Source organism: Equus quagga, chromosome 3, assembly GCF_021613505.1.
Source record: "Equus quagga isolate Etosha38 chromosome 3, UCLA_HA_Equagga_1.0, whole genome shotgun sequence".
NCBI lineage: Eukaryota > Metazoa > Chordata > Mammalia > Perissodactyla > Equidae > Equus > Equus quagga.
The window spans coordinates 143,218,526-143,230,763 of NC_060269.1; the positions used below are offsets into that span (position 1 = coordinate 143,218,526).

The 12,238-nt window shown below is 46.9% G+C and overlaps 1 protein-coding gene across 2 annotated transcripts in view; it reads left to right on the plus strand.

Annotated features, from left to right (window-relative positions):
• The first annotated feature begins 9,900 nt into the window (after positions 1-9,900).
• PROM1 (prominin 1) overlaps positions 9,901-12,238 on the plus strand; it is a 147,719-nt gene continuing 145,381 nt past the window's right edge. For both annotated transcript variants that reach the window (XM_046657482.1, XM_046657481.1), the window contains exon 1: positions 9,901-9,981. The gene's annotated coding sequence lies outside the window, so the exon portion shown is untranslated. The remainder of the gene's footprint in view (positions 9,982-12,238) is intronic.

A 12,238-nucleotide genomic window follows, 5' to 3' on the forward strand; every position in this document is an offset into this window, starting at 1 on the left:
TTTGCAAGTACACAGTCACCACAAATGCTCCCGCAAGGTTCTTTTTAAGCTTATCATCTAGATGTTTCCCCAAATGGCTTTGGACAACTGTGTCATGCAGAACGTGAGTCACTTTCGACATGTCCCACGTCATCTTGAGCCACAGTGTGAAGAGCATCTGAGGAGTGGGACCCAGCCTCCGGACACAGCCCTCGGCGTCCTCTCACTTCTCTCCATCTTTGTTGTCCTAATAGGCTGAGGACACAGCAACTGGGTGTGAAATGATCCCCATTCTGTCTAGACTGGATGCAAAATCCCCCTGCAAAGGAGGGCTTTGCTCAGTCTCCTTTGTGTTCAGAAATAAAGCATCCTTGTTTTCACCAGGGGTTCTTTCCATTCCATTGGAGGAGAGCGTCACCAAGTCTTAGATCATGTCACATCCTGATACTTATGTTAACGAAAGTCCTGCTCCTGTCAGTTTGGAGTGTCACCTTCTTTGTCGTAATGTTGATGGTCAGTGATGATGGACAGAAAAGGAATCCCATTCCCATGATGCCTTGTGACTGGACTATGCTTTAAGGTGGAGATTAACAGGTCGTCATGGACGCTGCAAAAATATGTGCTCCCTGTACAAAGGGATATTACTTAAAAGGGAATCTCAACTCGTTATCTTCCATTCACTCATTCATTCATTCAACAAACCAAGTGGGGAAAAGAATCCCCAAAAATCACTTTTACTGCACAGCATTGCCGGTAAAAAACAGCCTCCTGAAACTCACTGTGGTATTTATCGGAATGACGCTGTACTATGCGAGTTTCTCCGTGCTACCTTGAGTCCTTGTTGGAAAACAGTGGTCGATAAAGAATTAATGAACAACGAAACAAAATCTCCATTCTCTGCTAAAGTTGGTCTCCTCTGAGCTGAGAAATGACCACGATATGATGAGAATAAAACCTTGCATTTTTGTAGGATCTAATACTTTATCTTACTTAATAGATGAAATAGGTTGAATTATACTCATTTTTCAGAGTAGGACAACAAGACCTGGGAAGGTAGACGACTTGCCCAAGGCGACACATCTGACTAGTGATGGCCACGAGACTCAGCTAAGTGCAGGGCTCTGACCCGCGCCTCTGGGTTTGTGCCCCCACACCCCCCGAGGAGAGCACCCACTGCCACGCCAATGAAATTCCTATGATTTCCTAATGCAAATGGCCTTAATTAGCTCCATCATTTTAACTAGATCGCTGATATTGATGTAGTCTTTCCTCCACTTTGCAAAAGTCCTTGTATTTCCAACTATTTAATTAGGCCACAAGACAATCCCCCCAGAAAGCCACTGACCCGGTTTGAAAAGCTGTGGCTGTACCTCGGGGCAGAAGTGGTATACTAACTGGGAGTCAGAGTCTTCTGTGTGTTCGCAACCTCAGCCGAGACTCAACAAGGCAGCCCCCCAATCCCTGGGTTTCATCCTAGAGTTGGCCATTTTCCCAATCTGCTGTTTTGATCAAATGACAAGAAGCTTTTATTTTTAAATAGCCATTTTACAGCTCACCAAGAGCCTGCATACCATTACCTTGTTAGATGTCTGGGGCAACCCCGTGAGGTATAACAAAAACCTAGCTTGTGCTTGTGGGGTGCTTCTTACCACATCTGGACTCTGCTAAAGCTAAAATACTGCAGTGTCTGAGGTCATTCATTCTGCACATACTTTTTTTTTTGGTGAGGAAGATTGGCCCTGAGCTAACAGCTGTGCCAATCTTCCTCTATTTTTTTTGTGTGTGTGTGTGTGTATGTGGGATGCCACCACAGCATGGCTTGATGAGCAGTGTGTAGGTCCATGCTGGGAATCCAAACCTGCAAACCCCAGGCTACTGAAGCAGAGTGTGTGAACTTAACCACTATACCACCAGGCTGGCCCCTGCACATGATTTGTGAGCAAGGTACTGTTACAGTCTACTCCCTTTTGTAGATAAGACTCTCAGACGTAGGGAGAAGCAGCAAGTTCAAACGAGCACAGATAGTGGCAGAGGCAGGATTCAAACCTGGGCAGTCTGGCTTCAGACCCAGCTGGGAACTGCAACGCTGTTCCACTCCATCTACAGCCTTTCTGCAACACTGGGGCCATGTTTGCCTCTTGGATCATGGTCCTGTCCACAGAGCGGACAGTTGGTTCAGTACAGAGAGCCGAGGGGTGCAGAGGAAGGAGCCCACTTCTGTTGATGGCCTGCTTGATGTCAGCGAGAGGGCTGGTACTTGCCACACAGTCTTAATCCTCACAGCAAGGAGGACAGTCTTACCTCAGGTTTATAGTTGAGGGGCCTGTGGTCCAGGGAGGTCAAGTGAACCCCTAAGATCACACAGCACGTGGTGGAGATGAGAATCGAACCCGGTTTGCTGGCACCAAAGATCACACCTGTGAGGCCAACTGGAGAGTGGCCTCATCATCCCCATCCCAGATGAGAGAAAACAATCCCGCGGAGCTGGTGCCAATCATGAAGACAGTTAGGAGCCTGGTGCCAGCGGACGGGACTTGCAGTGCAAACCAGGCTCAGGCAGGAGTCAGAGCCTCCTCGGTAAAAATCTCGATAGTGCCAGAGCTTTCATTTCTCAAGGATCAGGGTCCAAGACACGTAACAGAGAGAATGTGCTTTCCTTATGGGAGGCCGGCAGCGGTTGTTTCCAAGACAGACCAGCGCTCGCGATGCCCATGGCGCTCTCTGCCAGTGACGAGTGTAGATTCAGCCATGTCTCTCCAGTGGGGACGCAGAAGAACCCACGATGGGACCTGGGAGTCCTGCAGAGCTGGACTACAAACATACGCAGTTCCTCCTGAGGAGGGGTGGGAGCCCTTGAAGAGGACTCCATGAGAAGAGAGACTGGGGAAAGACGGGGGTCCAGGGCAACACCCTGCCTCCAGACGCACTCCAACTGTGGGGTTCCGGGAACAAAGGCCCAGATGCTCTGGAAGGAGCAGCTGGGATGAGCACGCTGCAGACCCTCGGGAAGGGGGCCTCTGCCCGAGTGCTTGTGTGGGGGGAGGGGAGGGAGAGACCCAGGGAGCCCCCTCCCACCCCTGCAGGGGAGCTGAGCCCCCAAGGGCTGGAGGAACCGGGAGGCTGGGCTCCTTGTCTCCCCTTCCCGCCCCACCAAGGGGTAGAAGGTAGACCCCAAAAGATCAAATGATGGCGCTGGCTGCGTACTTCATACTCTAGCAGGAAGTTTTAAACTCCTCCGAGAGCTCTGGGTTTCCCCGAGGTAATTTAAGGGCTGCTGGAGGACGTAGGGAGGGCTGGAGTGAGGGTGCAGGGGGTACAGGCACAGGAGCTGGAGAGGGGCAAGGTGTCCAGGGTGCAGGGAGCAGGGTCACAGGGAGCCAGGGTGCAGGGGGTGGAGCACAGAGGGTCCAGGGACAGCGGAGTTCAGCGGGCAGGTTCTGCTTTCCCGTTACCACTTAAAAGGAGCAGCTCCACTTCCAACAGCTTGAGCACGGCAGCTCTCCTCCGCAGTGGCTCCTGGAGGACCCCTCTCCTGGTCACCCAGCCACCTCCCCACAGTCCAGCCATTCAAAGGTCAGCCCTTGGCACAGCTAAGGCCTGAGTCTATTCTGATGGGCCGATGCCTACGTCTTTGTCTTGTGAAATATTTTACATAGCATCCTTGGTTCCAAATAAAATGTTGTTTGACAAAGTTTCTCCTGCTTTAAAACAATTGAAAACCATTCTACCTTGCCAGGCCACCTCTCTATGGCCAAGATTCCTAACTGGGACCCACAGTTGATTTTGACCCACAAGTGTTTTCAGTTGGAACCATCAAAGGTGTTTTAAAAATCAGAAAATTTCACATAAACACATAATTTCTAGTTTTTAACTTGCTCTAGTCCCATCGCCCACTCTCCAGCTCAGTGGGAGCCTTAAAAAATAACAGAGTCCACCTGCTCTGCTTTGGCGGCCCAGGGTAGTGGGTTTGGAGCCCCAGCACAGACCTGCACACTGCTCATCAAGCCGTGCTGTGGCAGGCGTCCCACACGAAAAACTGGAGGAAGATTTGCATGGATGTTAGCTCAGGGACAATCTTCTTCAAGCAAAAATAAGATTGGCAACAGATGTTAGCTCAGGGACACTCTTTCTCACTAAAAAAAGAAATGCACATTCCAGGACTGGATGGAGCAGAATGGAGCTGGAATTCTGTCAAAACCATTCCCAAAGAATTGTCAATATTTAACCTGTCTGGTGGTTCCCTGCAAGACCCACTCAAAAAGCTCGTCTTTATTTAAACCGACTCAAAGTTCACCCAGTATAAAAGTCTCTTCCAGTAGCACGGCCATAATAAAAATAAATAAATTTTTTAAATAACAAGTGTTGGCAGGGACATGGAGAAATTGGAACCCTCACACATTGCTGGTGGGAATGAAAAATGGCGCAATGAAGACAGCAGTGGAAGACAATTTGGCAGTTCCCCAAAACATTACACATAGCTGCCATATGATGCAGCAGTCCTGGATGTATATGCCTGGAAACATATGTCTGCATTAAAAACCTACAGGAATGGTCATAGCAGCATTCTTCATAATAGCCAAAAAGTGGAAACAATCAGTGTCCATCAACTTTAAATGGGTAAACAGAATCCCACACCCTGGAATATTACTCAGCCCCAGGAAGGGATGAAGCACTGACACAAGCCGCAACGTGGATGAACGTTACAAATATTATGCTGAGTGAAACAAGTCAGACACAAAGACCTCAGAATGCAGGATTCCATTTCTGTGAAATGTCCCCGATGGGCAAATCCATAGAGACTGAAAGTAGATCGGTGGTTCCCAGAGCTGGAGGGAGGGGAAAGGGGGAGTGACTGCTTAATGGGTGTGGAGTTTCTTTTTGGGGTGATGAAAATGTTCTGAAATTAGATGATGATGATGGTTGTACAATCTCAGGAATATAATAAAAACCACTGAGTTTTACACTTCTATATGGTGAATTTTATGGTACATGAATATATCTTAATAAAAAATGTTTAATCAATTAGCAAATACATAAGAGGACTTTGCTATGATTTTTGCTGTATTGTAGACCAAGTTTCAGCTCCCAATTGCACACTTGATATCAGCCTTCTATGTCTAATGTGTGTTCTGACCTTTCATGACAGAGAGGAAAGAAAGTGAATATTTACTCTGGATTTAGTTGGAGAGAAGGAGCAGAGACTGGTTTTAAGCCATTTCAGGAGCTGGCTCTCCGGCTGACTGTTGTCAGCTTGCTGGTTGTGTAACTTTATTGCTACTGTACTTGTGCCTAGAGGAGTTGGTAAGGGGACACTTTTAAAGTCTAAAACTAAGTCAATAAACAAAGGAAATTGTCAAGTTACAATAAAAAAGCGTGAAGTGTGAAAAATATTTGAAAATTATGTGACAGCTAGGATATTGCTAAACAAACCAATAAGAAAAAAGATAACCAATGGAAGAGTAGAAAAGTGTACGCATAACTGATTCTTGAGAAAATAAATGCAGACAGCCAATAAACATAAAAACACACAACTCTCAAGTCACTTAAAAATTACAAAGCGAAACAATAATAAGAGACCATTTTTTGCTCATCGAAATAGCACGAAGATTACTACAAAGAACCAGCGTTAGATTGGGGACGTGAGCACCTGCCTGCGTTTTTGGTGGGGACTAGAAGTTAGTGTGAATTTTCTGGAGAACAATTTAACAGAAGGTACCAAAACAATGAAAAGATACGGAAACTAATTCAGTCTGTTTAGGGTCAGAAATGATTAACAGCTCAAGTGCTAGAATGAGATAGACCTGAATTTGATTGCAGCCTCTGCCATCTACTAGCTGTTTAACCTTAGGCAAGTCAGTTGATATCTCCAAATCTCAGTTACTTTATCTGTAAAATGGGGTTAATTATAGTGCCTGCTTCCTAAGTTTCTCTGAGCATTCATTAATCCAGGCGACATTTGCGAAGCCCTTGACTCAGTCACCGGCCCTTACTAAGCACTCAACAAATACTCACTATTTTATTGTCATTAAGAATTTATTCTAAGAGCACGTGATGTTTATCATAGTGTTCTTTATGCTAACACAAATTAAGATGATGTCTAAATGTGGCATGTTTAAATAAATTATAGCTCATCTACAAAATGGATTTCCATGCAGATATTTTAAAATGTAATAAAATCTTTATTGACATAGAAAAATGTTTATAACATATTGCTAAGTGAAGAAAAACAGGCTAAAACAATATAACATGAAACTATTTATATAAAAAGAAAGTCTTTACAAAGACTCCAAGCACGTGGCTCAAACTGTTGAGTGATCATGTGTGCGTGATCAGATTTTATGTGATTTTTTTTCCTTTATGTGACTTTTTCAAAATAAGCCTTTTTTTTTAAAGACCAGATTTATGTTCACAGCAAATTGAGCAGAAAGTACAGAGAGTTCCCATATGCCCCTTTCCCCCACGTGCCCACAGCCTCCCCCACTATCAACATCCCCTGCAGAGTGGTACATTCGTTATAATCGATGATCCTGCACTGACACATTGTTATCACCCAAAGGCCATAGCTCACATGAGGGTTCACTCTTGGTGGTGTCTATTCTATGGGTTTGAACAAATATATAATGGCATGTACCCACCATTACAGTGTCATACAGAACAGTTTACATGCCCTAGGCATCCTCTGTGCTCAGTCTGTTCTTCCCTCTCTCCCCACAAGCTCTGGCAACCACTGACTTTTTTACTGTCTTCGTAGTCTTGCCTTTTCCAGAGTGTTATATAGTTGGAATTATACAGTATGTAGCCTTTGCAGGTTAGCTTCTCTCACTTAGTAATATGCATTTATGTTTCCTCCATGTCTTTTCATGACTTGATAGCTCATTTCTTTTGGGTGCTGAATAATAGTCCATTGTCTGGATGCAGCACAGTTTATCCATTCACCTACTGAAGGACATCTTAGTTACTTCCATGCTTTGGCAATTGTGAATAAAGCTGCGTGCGATAAACATCAGTGTGCTGGTTGTTGTGTGGACGTAATCTTTCATGATTTTTTAAAAGATTTTATTTTTTCCTTTTTCTCTCCAAAGCCCCCCGGTACATAGTTGTATATTCTTAGTTGTGGGTCCTTCTAATTGTGGCATATGGGATGCCGCCTCAGCATGGCCCGATGAGTGGTGCCATGCCCACGCCCAGGATTCGAACCGGTGAAACCCTGGGCCGCTGCAGCAGAGCAGGCGAACTTAACCACTCAGCCATGGGGCTGGCCTCACTTTCATGATTTTTTTAAATAACAGATTTATGGAGATATAATTCACATATTATACAATTCACCCATTTAAAGTGTACCATTCAATGATTTCTAGTATATTCAACCATTACCACAATCAACTTGAGAACGTGTTTGTAAGCCCCAAAGAAACCCTGTACCAATGAATAGTCTCTCCCCATGCCATCCACACCAGCCTTAGGCAACCACTAATCTACTTTCTGTCTGTAGATGGCATTGTACAGCATGTGGTCTTTTGTGACTTCTTCACTTGGCACGGTATTTTCAAGGTTCATCCATGTTGTGGCATGCATCAGTACTTCGTTCCTCTTCATTGCTGAATAATGCTCATTGTTGGATAGACCACATTTTCTTTCTCTCTTCATCAGTTGATGAATATTTGGGTTGCTACCATTTTTTGGCTATTATGAATAATGCTGCTATGAGCATTCGTGTACCAGCTCTTAGCGTGGACAGACGTTTTCTTCTCTCTTGGGTATATCCCTAGGAGTGGAATTGCTGGGTCATAGGATAACTCCACGTGTGACCTTTCGAGGAGCCACTTTGCAAAGTAGCAGCACCAAACGCTGGCCGTGTGTGAGGGTCTGATCTCCCCACATCTTCACCACCGCCTGTCACTGTCTGTCCTTTTTATTATAGTCATCCTCGTGGGTGTGGTGACTTGCTTCTACAAAGTGTGCATTTCTCTGTTTCACAATGAATGTGTATCACTTGTGTAATTGTGAGGGACGTGTTATTGAAACAAACCATAAAAGTCAAAAGCCCCTCTGGGTGAGGTTGCCACAAGTGAAAGCACTTAGAAACACAGCTTCTGTAAGGGACATTGGGTGGCGTAAGCAGGGTTGAAGGAGCCAAAGTGGGCCTGTATGAGCATATGGCTCCCCTGCTGTCCTCTGAGGCCCCGGCCCCTCCAAAGCTCCCCTCGTTTTGTGTCCCAACTCCAGGCAATGCCCTCGGGGGTGGCCCTCTCTGGCTGCACTGGGGTTTGCCTCCTTGTCACCCTGGTGGGGGCCTTGCCTCACTCTGCTCCTTACCTGGTGGGCAGCAAAAGACACTACTCGTATGGAAGAGCTCTTGGGATATTACAGGAAGATGCTGGAGACAGCGCTGGAGCTTTGCTAGTTCCCTTCTAGGTACCATCCCCCTCAGCAAGACCCGAGCCCTCATGAAAAGGTGAGGCTCAGAACTAGCCCCTTATCCCAAATACGCCACGGTTTAACTCGGTGCGTCCAGTGTTGCCACGTGTTTGTGTGATCGGAACTGGGCTCCTGGAAGCATTGTATTGTTGGATCATCAAATGACAGGGACTTCTTTTCCTTTTTAGGTGTAAACCTAATGATATGATCATTGTCTGTGTGGTACAAGTTATAGAATTCAAAACAGCAGTCAGAATGGTAGCAGTCACTATGAGCTGAGGACTTAACGTCTTTAGCTCTGCTCAAAGTTTATTCACGCTATCTCCACCCTACTACACTTAGTAGCTTCCTTGTGGCCTCCTGTTTCCTTGCCTTCCAAAATGTTGCAGACACTGTTCCTCACCCAATTGGTCAGTTCCCAGTAATGAGGAAATTGCTCTTATATTATTCAAGTCTTTTTATTCTGTATTTTTGAAGTTTTGACATCCTTTGGCCTTGTTGGCCCTGGAGGGACCGCCCCTCCCAGAGCCAGCTCATCCCTAGAGAGGGCAAATGGCTGGCCTCTAAATGTGTCTTTCTCATGCAAACCAACCAATCCAGAGCCCACACCCCCACCTACCTCCTCTCTAGGCTCTCACCCTCTGGTCACTATCCGCCTGCCCTAATCACCCAGGGCCAGGTACCAGACACCTAGGGACAGCCTCTCGGCCAAGAGCCCACTGAAATTATTCACAGTAGCCAATCCCATGCCTGCCTACCCTGCAGTAAATTGCTTCCTGTGAAAACCCTGATAAATGCTCTTGCCCATGATCCCCATTGTTCCCGCTGCCTCCTGACTTACCCTGGCTCTTCCCCATGTGGCTTTGCACAGTGCGCTGTGCCTCCTGTTTCTAGGGATCTGTGAGGATAACACACTTCTTGCTTCATGACAGTCATTTGCATGTGTGCATGTCTTACCATACCTGATTAAAACAAATCCCAGCTACTCTTTAAACACTTCTGGAGACCTAGTCTAGAGTCCCCTGCTTCATATAACTTTGTAAGCACCGAATTTCCTGTACTAATTCTCTTTTTGTCAGAAACCACTGGAGGGTTTTTGTTTCCTGCAGTTAACCCTGATAGTGAAGCCACTTACCCCAAACTGCACAGCTGGGCGGGAACAAAAACCCACAAGGTCTGCCAGAGCACTCAAGCCTTCAAGCAGGAAGCCCCGCTCTATTGACACTGGCAGTTGTATCACAATCTGCCAAAGACCCAAAGGTTTTCCTCTCTCTGAAAGCATTTCCCCAACCACAGAATGTGCCCTGGCCATTATGTGACCTTTGTTGGCCTGCCTCCGAGTTAAGTTGTTGCCTGAACAAGTGTTCTAAAATTCCTTGGAGGCTGGATCATTTCCCTGCAGTGACCAGGGCTCCAGGTTGGGTTTCAGGCCCTGGAGAGGAGGAATCCAAGACTTCCGTGAAGCCGAGATGAATGTTCTTTCTGTTTATGGAAAAGCCCAAGGGATGGTGGGGAATCCGGGATAACTTCCTGCTGCCTCCCACGTCTTCAGAGAGGCACTCTGGCTCCCGCTAAGGCTTAAAGGTAAGTTTGAATATTTCTACCTGTATGTTTCCTGTGGATTCTTTTCCAGTCTTGGCTCCTTGAGGCGACTTCCCACATCATGGGTGGATCCCATAGCTTGTTCTGGTCATTTTCAGGTAGTAAAAAATGTTCCAGTCCTATCTAAGCCAAAACTTTGTTTTCCATTTTTTTCATCTCACATCCCATTCAAAGCAGTGGCCCTTCCCCCAGCTCAGGCAGGACAGCAGCGGGAGTGGAGGCATGGCATGTCCTTCAGCTCACATTTTTCCTCCTCTCTCCCTCATATGCTTTGCTGTGTCTGGTTCCTCTGGAGTTGGAGGAGTAGGGTAGACACAGGGGGAGAAGATGTGACAACAAGACAGTCCTGTTGGGCTCCTGTTGGAATATCTACCCATTGCTATGTAGTGATGCCCAAAGGTGGGTCCTTCTGTTAATTTCCTGGGGCTGCCATAACAATGTACCACAAACTTGATGGCTTAAATCAACAGAAATTTATTCTTTCACAGGTCTGGAAGCTAGAAATCCAAAATCAAGGTTTTGGTAGAGCCACACTCTCTCTCAAGTCTCTAGGGGAGAATCCTTCCTTGCTTCTTCCAGCTTCTGTTGGCTCCAGGCGTTCTTGATCTGTGGCAGCATCACTTCAGTCTCTGCCTCTGTCTTCACATGGCCTTCTCCTCTCTGTGTCTGCGTCCAAATTTCTCTCTTCTCATAAGGACACCAGTCATAGTGGATTGAGGGTCCACCCTACTTCACTATGACCTCACCTTAACTAATTACATTAGCCATGACCCCATTCTCAAATAAGGTCGCATTCACAGGTACTGGGGGCTAGGACTTCAGCATATTTTGTGGGGGACACAATTCACCCATCACAGCCGTCTTTCTTCTCTGTTTCATAGGGTGCTTTTGTGTGTTCTTGAGACGTATCCCACTCACTTCACTCGCACTTTGCCACCACGTGGGGCCTCCCAGCTTGGGAGATGCAATCTCTGTCTGACCTCCCACAGCGTCTCCTCACCTCTTTGTCTCCTTCCCTAGGAGTTCACCCTGGGGATCCCCTTGCCCAGCAATCAGCCCTCTTGGGCAGAGTTTTTCCAAGGGTGGCTCTGGTCTGTTTCCTTCCTTGGCTTCCCCTGGCTCACAAGAAAACTCACCCGCCCTTGGCCTGATGAGCCTCTGGAGGACAGGCTGCTTCCCTTGCTGTCGTCACTCCTCACTGTGCATCTGGGATGGCTCCAGGAAAGGGTGCGCCACTTGCCGTGGCCTCCAAAGTTCAGGAGGCCAAGCCCTTAGGCAGCGTTATCACCTCACTCTGCTCTGGTCTTGCAGTGACCCTGCCGGCCCTTCAGCAGCTGGGGAGGCATCCAGCGCCGAGTCAGATGCCAGACTGGCCTGCTTACGCCCCTCTCCTCTCTAGGGTTTCTCCTCTGCCCCCTCCCCTCATTTGGATGGAGAGTTCTCCTTTTTCTCTTTCTCCTCAGAAGAGGAGGAGAAACACCATAACATTCTCCACATCTGTGAATTTGCCTTAATGGCTAGCCTTGATCAGTCTCCTCTGAATTTCTCATCTTCTCTCATTGAGGAGGGGGCAGTGAGCCAGGCTCACAGGTTTTTACAGATTTGCGCATTCCTGTGGGAAAGTGTTTATCACCTCCTTTCAGAATGTGTGGGAACCCATTGTCTTTGGTTTGGGGGACTCAGGACATCTGACCAGACAAGACAAGTCTCATTTAGCATCCTGGAAGATGGACACAGTGATGGGTTCACAGTGAGGACTCAGTGACGGTGGCCTCGAAAGTCTGCATTCCAGCCACTGAGGTTCCAATGTTCTACCATTTTCCTTCATGCTACCTTTGCAGCCAAAACACTGTACTCCTTCAAAGCATGCTTTATAAAAGACAAGCTACCCAGTTTCTACTCTTTCCAAGGAGCTATGCTGTTGCCTCCCAGACCCCCGAACTTGGATAGATGGAAATCTGTGCCTGTGTGAGTGATGTGAGCGACCATGACCCCCTCTCATTCAATTGCATCCTCCAAGAGGTCTTTTCTAATTCCTTGTCTTTAAGAGAACACCCCCACCCAGACGGTCTCTGCCCCTTTGCCCTTTCTAAGTGTTCTTCAGAGCAGGTGTCCCTACCTGAAGGTATATTAAATTACAGTTTGTTTGTTTACCTCTCCCCCACTGGAATATGAACTTCCAAGCTGGGCCCTATCTACCATGCTCCCTGCTGCATCCGGAGTTTAGAGCACAGTCTGG